We start from the raw sequence: 15,635 nt of genomic DNA, 5'->3' as shown, positions 1-15,635 counted from the left end.
TGTTGGGCATTTTGACTGATTAAAATGATTGTTATAATGGCTAGGACACACAGGCTGTGTTTTGTGTCCCTTCACTCTGTTGAGTGGTAAATTGCATGTAGGTTGCTATATACTGTACCAGTTCCTGCTAAAGCACAATTACGGGAAAATTACCTTTTTTTCCTGGTGTTAGGAATTGTGTACAACTGGGATAGAGAACTAATAAGAACTATGCTCCCAAATGAGGACTTTATTACTATATCCCTCTTACATAAAGATCAGCTTTTTATACCTCCCCAGGATGCCCAAATATGTATGTAAATGTGCTTCAACGTGCAAGGAGACGTAATTATTACTCAATCAAAAAACAGGATAGGACATATAAAGTATTCCCTCTTATTTCCCCTGGTAAAACTTGAAATTTCATTGTGAAATATCATAAGCATAGGACAAGAAATGTTAAGGGAAGCTTTCTATGCCCAAAAAGAGATTAACTAATATACAGTATATTCATAAACAATTATACATGTTCCATTGGAAAGCCTTCTATTGGAAGCCTCCACAAATTAAAATGTCACCCTCCTCCCCAGATTTAGGAAACTGACAACAATTACTGATAATCTTGGGCTGCTGAAGGAGCACCATGCAATCCAGATTAACCCTGGGGGAAAATACTCAACTAATTACACATGACTGTTCAGGGACCTGTTTAAAAATAGTTAACATCCTTCTTTGGATAAAAGTAAAACTAGTTAATAGGAGAGGGTAGAATGTTAGGGTATGCTTCTAAAAATTGGCCAACTGGACTGAAAATGAAATATTACCTAATCTGAGCTTTGTTTGAATGTGTTGTTATAGCCATTTCCCTTGTGCTATGTTTGTCTTCATTCTAAACATCTAATGCCCAGGTATTGGTGATTGCTTGGTCAGAGTGGATAAATATTTCATAGGGATGTTCACTCCAATATGCTATCTGTGATTGTTTATTGACTAAATAATTGCTGTACCATTACCAGAGCTATGGCTATAATATTTCTGTCTATTACCTACTGTCTTTAACCTTCTTGCTTAATGTCTCATTCTGTAACCCATGAACAATTTTACTGTTTTATCCAAAAAGTTGTCAACTGTTTTAGAAGTATAGTTACAATCTATGTACGACAAAGACACTATGGGGCCTAGTTTTATGCTGTGTAACATAAAATTAGATGCAAATGTATCAAGGTGTGTGATATATTTACACTGTGTAAACACCAGATTTGGCGCCATTATTTTACATAGCTTTAGACCTTTGTAAGTAAGTTCTAGAGGAAGTTGCTCAAAGATAAAGTCCATAAACAATTATCCAATTTTAAAGCTATTTTTACTTGGTGATGTGTGGCAAATTATTCTGCTGTTTTTTTACACCACCTGATAAATTTGCCTCTATGACTCATACTCTGTATTAGTAAAGCTTCAAAAATTCAAATATGGATACAGGTGGAGTAAATATATATTTTGCATGTGCCCTGGGATCATAAGTAACAGGCTTATAATGATGAACTGAATGAATGTATACATATGAAAGGGTATTGCACAGAATCAATATGGGACACAGCACAGCACCTAATATTACATTTATCTGGGCTCTTATTATCTGGCTTTTAGTGGTGCTTTAGAGAAAATGCAGTCAAAATATGATGGAAATAGCAGCTAAAAACCTCATTGACACTGTAAATATGCTTTAGGGGGTGGTGTAAGACATGATGGGAAATACACCACAATCAGTGCAGCAGTTCTTCTCTATATTTAATCTTATGTTGCCTCCTTTAATCAAAAGTGCTTGTAACAAAAGAGCCAAGGCTTCAGTCAGGTGGAACCTCTAACATCAGAGATGAGCCTTCAAGAGAGATCCTCTGATATAGGAATGCAACTGACAGTGGCAGTGAAGCATCTTGTTTATTTGCCAAATCAACAGGAAGGGCCCTTGGCCTTTGTAAGCAATTTTTAACTGCCAATGCCCTGGACACAGGTAAGGGACATAACCTTGGGAACAGGGGACTGGTCATAGACCAAGACATAGATGTGAGGCTATACTATTAGTGAATTTCCCGCAAAATTCGTGAAACAGCGAAAAATTAGCGAAACGTGAATTTTGACGCCGGAGTCCAAATATTTTTGATGCCAGGGACAATTCTGATGCTGGAGACCATTCCGACACTGGCGACAATTCCGACGCCCATTAAAGTCAATTGGCGCCTAGAATTGTCGCCGCCGTCGGAATTGTCATCGAATTTTTGCGCCAATGTCTCGAATTCGCCCATCACTTTATACTCTATGTACTATTGAGATTTATGGTTTTAGAGACTACCTGGGACTGAAACAGAGGAGCATACTGGATCTCAAAAGAGACATCTATCTAGTAAGGATCACATAGCAGGGGTCATTTGGGTCCACTGTTAAAAGTTCAGGCTAAATATTAATATTAACTGTGTCTGTTTTTATCCATGTAGAGTGCTCTTAATATGCAGACCACACAACGCATCAGTATATTTTATAATCTCAAGGCATTTTTTTTAAAAAAATACAGGCTCTTAACCAAAAAGTGATTTTATGATTCATGTTCATGATGTTTCTGTTAAACAGCAACAAAGTAATAAATTCATGCAGATCTGATTGGAACACAAGCAAAAATAATAATTAGAGAGAGCATTCAGACTTTCAGTTTGTCCTCTGTCTCTAGGTACAGAAGATTTGATGAGGGTAGGCTGAGTGCATTTCAATAATAGTAAAAAAATATATAGCTACGAGGGAGAATAAACCAATTTTAATGTCATTGAAATAAAGCTATGCAATGTATTCTATAATATTATATTCATAATACTATGTTCTTAGAGACAAAGATATCATATAGACACACACTATAGCTGTATTCAAAGTACCTATAAACTATTAAATGACTTTTGTACTAAGGCCATGATAATAATCCTATCACTTTTCTAGCTTACTAAAACAAATACAGTGTGCTAAATGCATGCAAATGACAACAGGTGCTGAATAACATAGCAAGGGCACTCTATTATGATGGAATTCAGGGAAAATGCAGCATTGTGGGTAAAAAACATGGAGATTTGTTTCTAGTACTGCACATTCCACTAACACTTACATAAATATATTTCAATCAGGCCAGATATTTCTGCTGGACATAAGTTTAATTTTGGATCGCTGAGAAACATGTCAAGTTTCGATGATATTTGATTGGGCGACTGTGATGCGGCATTGTATCTGTCGATCAGCCTACAGATCTGAATTACTGTAAATGCAAGTTTATATATATATATTTATACAGTATATATACAGTATATATATCATTGTTTTGAAAGGTTAATAACACTATGGAAGTGCAACATCCTCTGTTTTTGTATCTTAGCATTTCTAAGTTACTGTAAACAAAAGCTAACTCCTCAATCTAACTGTCACAGAACACTGCATTTCACCAGGATACTGTGAAAACGATCTGACAGTTGGAAAAACTAGGCCAGGAAAGTGTAACTAGGTAACCACACACACCCACACACATGCAAGCTAGGGTTTTAAATTAATGCAGGCCAGTACAATATAGCAAAGCATACCATCATAATGCAAGAAAGAATACTATCATAGTATAGTAGAGCAGTACTGTGCAGTAGGCCTAACACCATCACCAGGGCACTGTTAAAATATAATTGTACTCAATGACTCAGTGTTAATAATCTTAATCATTAGAGATGTTAAACTAGGGAACATTAACCTCAATACTATACAACAGTTTGATAACACACGCAATTGTAATGTGTTCTGTGGTGTTAGAGATCACTAGATATTAAAAAACAGCATTTCTGGTTAGACCCTCAAAAAACTGTAACCATGTCATGAATTAGTATATAATTAATAATAATAGTAGAGAACACATACTAGGGAGGTTATTTACTAAAACTTAAAAAAATAGGATAAAAAAACCCCTAAAGTTATTACGAATATCTAAAATTTTCCAAGTTTATGGGTTTATAGGCGAAAACCTGAAATAAACATCCCAAAATACCTGGAAATTGTGAAGGCAAAAAACATCTTCAAATAGTTAAAGAACCTCTGCCATTGACTTTTACATGAATTTGACAGGTTCGAGATGGAATATTTTTAGATTCAGACTTTTTGCTGCTTTGGGGCATAATAAATCTCTACAAATGCGCATTTTTCGAGAAAACTAAACTTGACCTTTAATAAATAGACCCCTAGGTCAACAAAAATAAACTTTAGGGAGGCAAATTTTAGTTTTACAATAATTGCATTACTCTGATGAATAGACAAAACACAGAAAAAAACTGAAAACATAGATTTATATTAATCTATTTATTTATTTTATATTTATCTATTACAGTTTTCAATTTAATCAGATGTACAAGTTTAAAAGAACAAGTTCTCAATTTATAGAGGACAGATGCATTAGTAAGTATACAGTAAATAAATATTATGTGTGTTGTGTTGAAAAGGAGCAACAGGACTGAAAAAGAGAAACTGATTACTTCACTTGCAAAAACAAATTCACTTAGAAAACTAAAAGTTGTTTTTTTCCGCAAGGTTGATGATGTTCCATTTAGAAAAAAACATGCATTGGCCAGGGGAAAAAGTAGAACAGTGCATCACTGCCCTTATCCCTTGGCAAACTTAGACATGCAAATGTGCAACAGAGAAAAATGTATGGGCCAGCAGGGCTCTGCAACTAAAGCTTTGGTAGACACCTATTTGGTGAATTCATCTTCAGTAATGATTTGTTGGCTGCCCATGTCACAGAAGCCAAATTTCTTTACAAAAAAAATCAGAAATGTCATTGCAATCCTCAATGATCCTCAAACTGCCACATACAAATATAGTTTGCACTTCAAAACAAAATTGAGGGAGCACCTAAAGACCAGCTCTAAGCTTAACTTTTACTTTAAACTCCCATGGCCGATTTTAGCTTATTTAATAATAATTAATTGAATCATGATAAAACTAAATAAAATCAAGTGAAACTCTGAATCGCTCAAATTTTTGAGTCTTTTTACCTAAATTGCTTGAATTTTTTGAGTTTCTGCCCAAACTCCCCCCCCCAAAAAAAAGTTCGATTTTCGTGCTAAACCCAGAGCAGACTATGAAAACTTCAAATTGAGAAATGTGCCTCTCTCATTGACTTATGCACGACCTTGACAGGTCTAAGATGGTGGATTTTCGGATTCCGGCTTTTTGCAGCATCGGGGTATACTAAATCATGAAAAAGTAAATAAATAAAGAGTCTCTTAAAGTGTGGTTAAAAAAAATAAGAAGAACAAATATTACAGTTACAGGGACTCTAAAATGCATATGTGCTTAGTGATTTTTTTCCTCAATATATACAATAAAGTATGCAGGGTTCAGAAGTTGTAAGAAGGCTTCACCCAAACAAATTGCATATGGCTAACACATTATATGATACCTAAATAGTTAAGAAAAATGAATGTGAACATCTTTATGACACCTTGATTAAATATATCCACAAGCACTTACAGAGCGTAGTTGAGTTTTAGCCAGTATATCGATGGATTGGAAGAAAGCTAAGGTAATTCCAATACTCAAAAGGTTTTATATATCACAATTTTATATAGTTTAGTAAAGAGTGGCCTGTAACTTTTAGTTGGGAAATTGTTTAAATTATTTAAGGGTTTGCTAAGAGAAGACATACAAGTCGGCATTATACTGTAGATAGTAGTAAATGTACTCTACTTTTTATGATATGGTACAATGATGTAGTACACAGGATGTCAGACAGAGGTCTATTAAGATTTTTTTGATACACTGCATAGTGATTTGCTTTCTAAAATTAGGTATATTGAATGAAGTAAATGAACAGAGAGTGGTTGTTAATAGTACATATCTATTTGTTTAAGGGTTTATTCAATCTTACTAATGATTCAGAGGTAGCAATATATCTGTGTTTGCCAGTGAGACAAAGAGTACAGAGGAACTGAATCCATCTAGCGTTAGTCATCCTTACAGAAGGGGGTAGACAAACTAGAGATGCAGGCTACTAATTGGAAAATTAGATTAAATAAACTTGTAGTTCCCTTTATAATAATCTTTCTTTTACCCTTCTGTTTCCTCATTTACATATCTAAATAAGGATTGGGATTTGGCCAGAATTAGAGAGATTCAGGGTTAGCCAAAATCCTTAAACTAGGAATTGGATTGGTTTTTACTCACCGTGCAATATTTTTTCCCAGAATTTTAGCATCATTGCATTTGCAAGGGGGTGTTGAGTCTCATGCAATTGTGTGTTGGTGCTTGGTGTGCGAGTGATGTCTACGTCCAATCCTTTAGGTGCAAGTGTGCTGAACCTATTGATGCTGGGTGTGAAGGGAACCTTGAAGCTACTGTCTGGTCATGAGGTGGTTGTAGTTCCAGGGTTCCCCTGCATCAGAATGGAAGGTAGGAAGGACTGAGCTGCACCAAGTGGATGTTTCTTCCCTTCCATCAGTACGACTGACCATCTTTGGTCACATCACAGGGCTGAATGTCATGAAACTGTGATTGATCTCACCTTATCTTTGTACATCCCACTCACATTAAAATATTGTTTCTCTGTTCATGCTCCAGCTTATATAACTGCTGATAGCAATACTGTTCTTGGACTCTCAAGACTAAATAAATTCTTAGGTATTGCCTTCTATGCAGTACAACATACCCTTGGTGAAAGCATTAGTGAGTTCCAGAGCTGATGTTTGCCTTCATAATAATAACGTATTTTCTATGCTGATTACATTTTAAACAAGAGTTAATGGAGGCACTACCTTTCCACAAGAATACCTAAATAGAATTCAAATATTTATTTTCTTTTATTTTCAATGGAATAAAAATGTATAAACACTGAAAACAAGATTAAAGAAACCATTCCTTTCTGCAGCTGTAGAACACAAATAATACCAAGCATAGATGGAAAGCTGATGTTTTCAAGATTACATGTTGACCATTTTTATTATATTTATTTATTGATCTACTTATTGCACATTGGTACGAGGACAAAGCAGAGAGGAAATTAAATGGGTGCAAGATAACCTTAAGGTTGATCACACTATGTACCTTTTGTAGCCAGTCTGTATTGTATAGTTAAACTGATTAGTTCTGCTGTTTGGACCTTGAGGCACAAATATTCTTAATTAAAAATGAAAAAATATTACGGTATATGTCCAATAACAATACATCCTAATGGTATGCATTTCTATTGTACTGTATTTGTTTACAATGGTATTATGACCAATTATCTATTGGATGACACACACAAGTATATGTCTGGGAAGGTGAACAATCCATTTGTATCTCATATACTCTAATACTGATAAATATAATGTATAGCTGCACTTATTAAATCTCCATAACAACTTAAATGACTTTTTTAATTTTTGACCTTGCTTTGATAAGTTTAGCTGTGTGGTGGTCATGAGTAATGCAACCTGCATCTGACCCTAACCCCCAAATCCTTAACACGTGCCTGACGCTAACCCAAAAAATGTTGCCATTGTAGGACCTGCACCCAACCTGTACCAGCGTATTCTCATTCTGTATACTCTTCTGTGCGCACCTCAGGTTCCAAGACCCAAAATCTTAGGGAGCAGTGTATTTCCATAATCTGGTCTGCGCCCAACCAAAACCCACCCTACTGGTGGGGTCAACTTGTACATCATTAAAGCTATGTTAGCCATTAATGACTTTTGGAACTTTACCCATAACTCTTAGCATTGTATATAATATGTCAGACTTATAAAATATTCTTACAAAAATATTCCCATGACAAATGAAACCAAGTCCTACTACATACTCAAAGTGGAAAATACTGTTTTTTCATTAGTATTCAATGCCAGCAATTTCCATATTTAATTTTCTACAATGCTCCCATGCCACAACACAACCTGCAATGGGATTTATAGTTTAACATTTTTATATATACTTTTTCTTTGTACTTCTCCATCTGCTGTATATCATGCATGCATACTACATTCTGTATTATTGTTACATGTGTATATAAAGAATCTTCCCCTAAAAATAGTACTAATGGTGCAATCATTTTTACCTGCAAATATATCTCCCACAAATGGGTAGGAGGAACACATGTAAGAAATGTAAGAAAAAACAAGTAGGAAAATAACCCACTATGAAGCGAGGCTTAACTCATTGCAGGAACTTCCTCTTATAGTTTTTTTTAATATTGGGTTATGATATAAATGTTGAAGTAGCAATGTAGTAAAAATGGTACACATAGGTACCATTGACAAAGTTAGAGGAGGTGGTGAAGTCCTCAAAAATGATTTTAAAAAACTAGGTTCAAAGCTGAGGGCGAGGACTTCCAAGGTAATTTTCTCAGAGATATTACCTGAGCCACAAGCAACGCTAAGGAGACAGCGGGAGCGTAGGGAGATTAATGCGTGGCTAAAAGATTGGTGTAGGCAGGAGGGTTTTGGGTTTTTGGAGAACTGGGCTGATTTTTCAGTCGGCTACAGGCTCTTTGCTAGGGATGGGCTGCACCTCAATGATGATGGGGCAGCTGTTTTGGGAGAGAAGATGGCTAGAGGGTTGGAGGAGATTTTAAACTAGGTGTGGGGGGGGGAGGGTTCAGTAAAAGATTCAGTGGTAGACAGGTTAGATGAGATAGTGGGCAAAGAAAGGGAAAATGGGGGAGGAGATTTGGCTAGGGATACTGTTAAGGATAGGGAGGACCACATGTCATATGTTCAATATGGTGCCAGTATTAAATGTATGTTTACAAATGCAAGAAGTCTGACTGGTAAAATGGGAGAGCTGGAGCTGCGGGTGATGGAAGGAAAATATGATGTGATTGGTGTGGCCGAAACATGGCTGAATGAGTCGCATGACTGGGCAGTAAATATCAGTGGCTATACTTTGTTTCGGAGGGACAGAGGCAATAGAAAAGGAGGAGGGGTATGTCTGTATGTTAGGCAGGATTTAAAAGCTCATATAAAGGAGGAGGTTATGTTAGAAAATGAGGGGCCAGAAGTCGTATGGGTGGAGTTCTTCACCAATTGTAAAGAATCCAGCAAATTAATTGTAGGAGTATGCTATAGACCCCCTAATGTAAGTGAGGAGGAAGAGACAAAGCTCCTAATGCAAATAGAAAAGGCTGCTAGTTTAGGTAAAGTAATGATAATGGGGGATTTTAATTACCCAGATATTGACTGGAGCAACGGTACTGCTAGATCAGTTAATGGGAACAAGTTTATAAACTTATTGCACGACAATTTTTTAGCACAGGTTGTTGAGGAGCCTACCAGAAAAAATGCTATTCTTGATTTAGTGATCTCAAATGACCCAGAACTTATAGCAAATGTGCAAGTCATTGAACCCCTGGGTAATAGTGACCATAATGTTATATCTTTTAATGTCTGGTGCAAAAAACAAAAATATACTGGGGCAACAAAAACCATGAATTTTGCCAAAGCTAATTTTAGTGCCTTGAGGGCTGCCCTACAGAGCATTGATTGGGGCATTAGGTTTTCAGCTAAAAACATAGAACAGAAATGGTTGTCCTTTAAAATGATATTAAATCATTACTGTTCTCAATTTATTCCCTTAAGGACTAAACGTAGAAGCTCTAAGAATCATCCTGTGTGGCTTAATACAGAGGTAAAGATGTTAATGGGAAAGAAGAGAAAGGCATTTAAAAACTACAAATCTGTAGGGACAGAAGCTGCATTTAATGAATATAAACACTGTAATAAATGTTGTAAATCAGCAATCCGGAAGGCTAAGAAAAGAAATGAAGAGTTAATTGCGGTGGAGGTGAAAACTAACCCTAAAAAGTTTTTTAAATATATTAATAGTAAAAAGATGCAGGTTGAGAGTGTTGCTCCATTAAATAATGGTACCAGTATGGTTGTAACAGATACAGATAAGGCAAATGTGTTAAATCAGTTCTTTTCTTCAGTGTATACAATAGAGGAGTCTGGGTTCACAGGCTCACTTAATAACTGCACGAATGGTTCAGCTCAATCTAGTCAGTGGCTGACTCAGGATATGATTCAAAAAGCTTTAATACAAATTAATGTAAACAAGGCTCCAGGGCCTGATGGCATACACCCCCGGGTTCTAAGAGAGCTTAGTTCAGTTTTAGACCAGCCCTTATTTCTGATTTTCTCAGATTCACTGTCATCTGGTATGGTGCCTATGGATTGGAGAAAAGCTGATGTTATTCCAATATTTAAAAAGGGATTACGATCTCAGCCTGGCAATTATAGGCCAGTAAGCTTGACATCTGTGGTGGGCAAATTATTTGAAGGCTTGTTAAGGGATCACATTCAAAATTTTGTCCTAATGAATGGCATTATGAGCAACAATCAGCATGGCTTTATGAAGGATAGGTCATGTCAGACGAATTTGATTGCATTTTATGATGTGGTAAGTAAGATTCTGGATAGTGGGGGGCAGTAGATGTGATCTATTTGGATTTTGCCAAAGCGTTTGATACTGTGCCCAACAAACGACTGCTTTCTAAACTAAGGTCTGTTGGGGTTAATGAAGTCGTTTGCACATGGATAGGAAACTGGCTACAGGATCGGTACAGAGGGTGGTTGTTAATGGGACATTCTCTACTTGGAGTAAGGTTCTTAGTGGGGTCCCCCAGGGCTCAGTATTGGGTCCACTTTTATTTAACTTGTTCATTAATGACTTAGGGGAGGGTGTTGTAAGTAATGTATCAGTGTTTGCAGATGACACAAAATTATCCAGCCCAATTAATTCCATCCAGGATGTGGCATCCTTGCAACAGGATCTTGACAAACTGGCAATCTGGGCAGCTAAGTGGCAAATGAGATTCAATGTTGATAAATGTAAAGTCATGCACCTGGGATGTAAAAATATCCAAGCCACTTATACCCTTAATGGGACTGCACTAGGCAAATCCATTATGGAAAAGGACCTTGGAGTCCTTGTAGATGATAAACTTGGCTGTAGCAAGCAATGCCAGTCAGCAGCATCAAGGGCAAATAAGGTCTTGAGCTGTATTAAAAGGGGCATAGAGTCACGGGAGGAGGGGGTCATTCTTCCACTGTATAGAGCACTTGTAAGGCCCCATCTAGAATATGCCGTACAGTTTTGGTCTCCATCACTCAAACAGGACATTATTGTATTAGAGAGGATACAGAGAAGGGCAACTAAGCTGGTAAAAGGTATTGAAAATCTTAGCTATGAGGAAAGACTCGCCAAATTGGGGATGTTCACGCTGGAGAAGAGGCGCTTAAGGGGTGATATGATGACTATGTATAAATATATAAGGGGATCATATAACAATCTCTCTAATGCTTTATTTACCAGTAGGTCTTTCCAGCTGACACGAGGTCACCCATTCCGATTAGAAGAAAAGAGGTTCCGCCTAAATATTCGGAAGGGGTTTTTTACAGTGAGAGCTGTGAAGATGTGGAATTCTCTCCCTGAATCAGTTGTACAGGCTGATACATTAGATAGCTTTAAGAAGGGGTTGGATGGCTTTTTAGCAAGTAAGGGAATACAGGTTTATGGGAAATAGCTCATAGTCCAAGTTGATCCAGGGACTAGTCCGATTGCCATTTTGGAGTCAGGAAGGAATTTTTCCCCCTCTAAGGCAAATTGGAGAGGCTTCAGATGGGTTTTTTGCCTTCCTCTGGATCAACTGGCAGATAGGTAGTTAATAAACAAAAAAAAAAAAAAAAAGGTTGAACTCGATGGACATGTGTCTTTTTTCAACCTTACTTACTATGTTACTATGTTACTATGTTACTATGTTTATACTTTGTTTATGTTCACATTATTATTGCTTGTTTAATATCTCTTAATAAGAAATGTGCCATATCTGTGCCAGTCTCAAGAAAAGTAACAGTAAGTAAAAGTGTGGCAATATATACATACAATATTTTTGTTATAGATATATATATATAGATATAGATATATATATATTGCCACACTTTGGACATTGGATGCACAGTGACCAGCACACCAATTTCATCAATCAATTATATTTTATTGTAACATCACTGTGCATCCAATGTTTCGGCCCACATTGGGGCCTTTATCAAGGAGATAGATAGAAATATCTGGGTCAGAGCCCATGTTCCAATAAAGTCATTTCAAACAAAAAAATCCTGTGGCTGGTGCTGTCTGTGAGTATACCGGTTCAAGAGAACAGTGTGGAGTCGACATTGTATGACTTGCACCAAATTGAAGCTAAATCTGAATTCAAGGAGCATGCTAACTAAACTACTTGGAACTGGAGGCGCACACAAAAGTAGTGTACAGAACTAGAAAATGTGGGTAAAAGTTGAGTGCAGGTCCTATAATAGCAACATTTTGCAGGTTGAGTGTCTCCTGATCTGCACATTACTAATCTGAGTAGTCCCACCTGAAGCTAAACAAAGGTGGCTATTGTAAAACAAGCATTCCTTGATGGCATTCTCAATGTTTCAGTGACAATTTATGATATATGTGTCCCTTATTCTCCTGGTATCTCCCATATGTATTAAGTAAGTATACAATATATTGCCTGCATTGAAAGATTTACACTGCTGGGCTGAAGCAAAAATCTAGGTGTATCCATAGCAACTAAATGAGACATTAACTTTCATTATTCTAATTGTGTTAGTCCAATCAAATCTGACTGCTCATTTGTAACTTTGCATGAACACATTAGTTCAAAATCTGCACCATTGTTAGTAGATGAGCCCAAGAATGTTCTACAAATATATCCAGAAAACTTACTTTTAAATTAAAGGTCAGATGATGCCATTTACTGATGTATTTGAAAAGGCTTCACAGCTGTTTCGGTAAACTCAGTACATCAATAGGCATTAAGCCCTATTGTTTTACTATCTTAAAGATCATCCATCAAACAAACCAAAGCAATATTCCTGTACTGTTGTCTGAATTGGGTTTGTCATAGATCCCAAGTTTAGAAATTAGTTATTGCTGATTATAATATTGCAATTTGTTAAAAGGAATCAAAGTGTGAGTTCTAAATCATTATAGAATATTTGTATTTGTTAATTATCTACTGAACTTGTTGACTAAGAAAGATGTAATTACAATTGCAAGGATGTGCTTTCTTAGAGGTTGAAGGACCATTCACATATCCATAGACAACATCCATAGTGATATTGTATTAGTGATGCTTCCAACAATTTTTCTTTTTTTTTACAGATCTTTATAATGCATGTAACCTACTTGGAATATGTGTTTTTTGCTTTTTCCAGATTTTGTTAATATTTAGCAATACAATAAATTGTGGCCTTAATTATGCCATGTCCATTATTTAAAGACTTACTATTAAAATAAATTAGGACACAACTGGTTTGATTCAATAAATGCAAACGTGGGGAAAAAAAAAAGCTTTTAATGTGTGTGCAGTTTTGCAGTTTAAGCTACTCAGCTGCTGGAAAATATTAACACTGCACCTGGATTTAGTCTAGTCAAAGCAATGCTGCAGCTTAAGGAACACCCAGCTGGCAAGAACTTTTATGGTTATATAAACATTTGCTGAACTAAACAGGGAGTTTTAATCAAAAGCCAACTGCAAATTCATATTTCGTAAAGGAATACAAACCATATATTAAATAAATATAGGATTTTTTTTTTATGAAATCAAAGTTATTTCTTTATTTTAGCTGGTGGTTATTTGGCCTTTCTTTTGTAACCACCAATAGCCATTTCATTTAAGATTTTTATTGTTTTCAACCTTACTGAAATGCACAGTCATGACTTTGGTCAAAGGAGCCCTACCAAATAAAAACAAACATATATTTACATAAAAACTCATCATATCCAATAATAAGAAAATTAAAGCATAAAAAAACTTGACCAGAAAAAATTGAGGTTTACTAAATGGGCCCCTTAGTATATATTAATTTCAGATATTATTTTCCCCCTAAACAAATCATAGAAATGCACTTTATAGGACATGAGCAGCTTAGCCTAAGAAAGACCATTTTAACTTTTATTTTCTCAGTTTCCTCTTTTTCCACAACAATAATTCACAAAGTTTCAAGCCTGCCATTTTTTTAACCTCCTTCCCTATCAATACAGTTATCATCAGTTATCCTGTTGAAACAACCTCAAGGTTCCTTGACAATTGCATTCCTGTGTTTCAGTCGTTTGACTTACTCTGTAGACTTTAGCAGCCCAGTAAATAAGTCTGAATTAACTGCCACTTTCAAAGTTTTCAGATTTGCACAACTGACAAACAGTATCCTGGACCTTATATTTCTTGCTTTTATTACATTTGTCTAAGATTGCTTCCTTTCCATCATTTTCCTATCCTTTGAAATAGATCAATGTATTCCAAAAGTCCAAATTGCCAAATTGACCAAAACATAAGGGTTATAGAAATAGTTTTTTTTTTAAAAAAAAAGACTAAAATTATTTGACAAAACAGATTGCTGAATTTTCAAAGCAATAATAAATAGTCATCAAAAAGGTTAATAAAAAGAAGGGGGATTGATCAATGCATATTCAGTATATATGCAATTACATGTATTTGCAAAAACAGGGGGTTTTAATTACAGGTAAAGTTGCTTTAATTACAAAGTTATGATCATAAAATTGGTAAGCCATCATACCACATCAAAGTAAACCCCATATGGGGTAGCCCCTAACTATTTGCCTCCGGTCATAGTATTCAAAGGCTGGCATCTCCCTGCATGGTAGCATTTCTTGGGGTAAGTGTCTCCTGACCTGGGCATTGGTTTCAGTCAGAGGGTTTAGTCCTCCCCCGCCATCAGCTTTTAAAAGAGAGAGATTGCCTAGACCACAACATTGGTTCTACAGGATTAATACTTCCCCGCTTGCGGCTTTTAAGACAAAGAGACTGCCAAAACCAACACCTAGTTTTAAAGGCGTGGGACCACCATTTAAAGGGACAGTGTGGGGGTGCAAAAACCACATGAAAGTTTGGCCTGCAGCATAACTGCTAGACTTCCAGCAGAATAACTCTGCTACAATAGAAAATGCAAAAAAGGGGGTTGTGGGAGCACTCCAAGGCTAAGTAAAAATATATTTAAATGCAATGGAAGTGCTACTGATCAGGCCAAATTAACTTAAAAAGAATGGGGGGTTGATCAATGCACATTCCCTGGTCCCCTGTCTCATAAGTAATCAAATATCTATGCAAGTTCATGTATTTACAAATACAGGGGTTTTTGGCTACAAAGTTATGATCATAAAATTGGTAAGCCACCATACCATGTCAAGGTAAACCCCATATAGCGGTCCCTAACTATTTAACTCTGGTCATAGTATTCAAATGCTGGCACCTCCCCACATGGTAGTATCAAAAAGGTAAACATATCATATTATACATCTTATAAGTCTGTGGTAGGGTAGGGTAGGGTTTTTTCATGCGAAAAACTAGTAGGATACGTTTGATGCAGGTGCAAATTCTTTTGCGCAAGTCCGGTGTTATGGATGCAAAGGGCCCACCTGACACAGCATTCAAATTATTGTTTATGGGTCGAAACAGACCAACACGAGAAATATCAATATTATACAAAATAATTTTGGAATCCGGAGACTACCCCATAAGCAAATTTCGTCAAAAATGGGAACATGAACTAGGAGAAACATTTACGGAAATAGAGTGGAACCGAATAAATGAG

This window comes from Xenopus laevis, chromosome 2L (assembly GCF_017654675.1).
Source record: "Xenopus laevis strain J_2021 chromosome 2L, Xenopus_laevis_v10.1, whole genome shotgun sequence".
In the NCBI taxonomy this organism is placed as follows: Eukaryota; Metazoa; Chordata; class Amphibia; order Anura; family Pipidae; genus Xenopus; species Xenopus laevis.
Note: the sequence above shows the minus strand (reverse complement) of the source record.